This window comes from Carlito syrichta, unplaced genomic scaffold (genome assembly GCF_000164805.1).
Source record: "Carlito syrichta isolate Samal-C Ts95f unplaced genomic scaffold, Tarsius_syrichta-2.0.1 Scaffold297942, whole genome shotgun sequence".
Classification (NCBI taxonomy): Eukaryota; Metazoa; Chordata; class Mammalia; order Primates; family Tarsiidae; genus Carlito; species Carlito syrichta.
This window is the reverse complement of record NW_007242038.1, coordinates 122,847-124,192: the sequence shown is the minus strand read 5'-3', so window position 1 is coordinate 124,192 and position 1,346 is coordinate 122,847. Positions and strand designations below refer to the sequence as shown.

The 1,346-nt window shown below is 43.3% G+C and overlaps 1 pseudogene; it reads right to left on the bottom strand.

Annotated features, from left to right (window-relative positions):
* Positions 1 to 336: 336 nt before the first annotated feature.
* LOC103256924 lies at positions 337 to 1,097 on the bottom strand (annotated as a pseudogene).
* Between the last annotated feature and the right edge of the window lie 249 nt (positions 1,098 to 1,346).

Below are 1,346 nucleotides of genomic sequence, written 5' to 3'. Positions count from 1 at the left end.
GTCTTGGGGAACCTTGTACGCATGCTTGCATTATTCATTCATCAATACTGAACCCCAGGATAGAAGATTTAACAAAGCGAGATACCTTCCTGCATGACATATATTGGTTTTAGAGGCGGCAGCAGCCAACTTGGAGAACACTGGAATTTTTCCTTGGAACAGAACTGTGATGAGAGGTGCTTGCCGTGAACATAAACTTCTGTCTTTTCCCTGACCTTTTCCTTCCAGTTTTTGAAGAAAGAGCCCCAAATAATCTTCTCTGAAGATACTTGATAACAATTCAAAAAAAGCAAAAACAAGTGCTTCCAATACACTGTCCTTTCAGACATTCTGGTTCTAGTTCAGCTGGTGGATTAGCGGATTGATGCGTTCATCCTGACAACCAGGTGAGCCCATCTCCTTGATGAAGCCTATTCTATTTTTGGTAGCATGATGGGCCACTGAGAGTCGGAAAGGGAACAAGAGCCATGAGGGGTCATGGAAATGCTTTCCTGGGAAGGCAATTTCATGAATAAGGTCTTCCAAGCAAATGGCACCAAACTTCCCCAGGTGCTCCTCAATCACTGTGCTGTCTGTCAGAGGAATGGTCTCATTCTTTATCTTGGCTTGTCCACATTTAAAGATGAGTCCCCCAACAGACTTCAGATCTGGAAATCCACAGGCGACATAAGGCTCCACAATATATAGCATCTTTAGGCTCTGGGGGGTAACTATGACCAAGATACCACTGAAAATTTTCTTCAGGCAAAGTCTTGCAATATCCTCTGCCCCAGAGAACTCATCCCATCAGTCCTTTGGATGCACACAACAAAGGCCAAGGAATGCTTACCTGGCAATTCCAAGGCATGAGGTTTCACTTCTAACCTTCTGAGACACACATTGTCACATTTCTGCTGCCAAGAATCATACAGGAATGATTCCAGTCACTTAAACCTGAGCCTTTTTCCTTTTCTCTGCGTCTTCCTCGCCAAAAGAGCCCACTTTGCCTGGGTGGCTTTGAGAGTTTGATAAGTCTTCCTCTTTTTCAGGAGATTTTCTGGAACCAATGTGATTTTCCTTTGCTCTTGCTCTACCATCTTTCTAGGTCTGCAGTTACTCAATAATGATTGTTTTAAACTCACCGGGTAAAGAAGGAAAGATAGAGATTACCATTCCGATTTTATAGTTATGCAAAGCGACACATGAAGAGGTAATGGCACATAGAAAACTACTAGGACAGCTCAGGTTAGAACTCAGATCTCTGAAGCACACTTTGCTGCTCTTTCTTCTGCCCCCGGGATAATCAGCTGGGCAACACAAAAAAACACACAGTTCAGTGCAAGAGAAAACCACATATACAGGTAAAT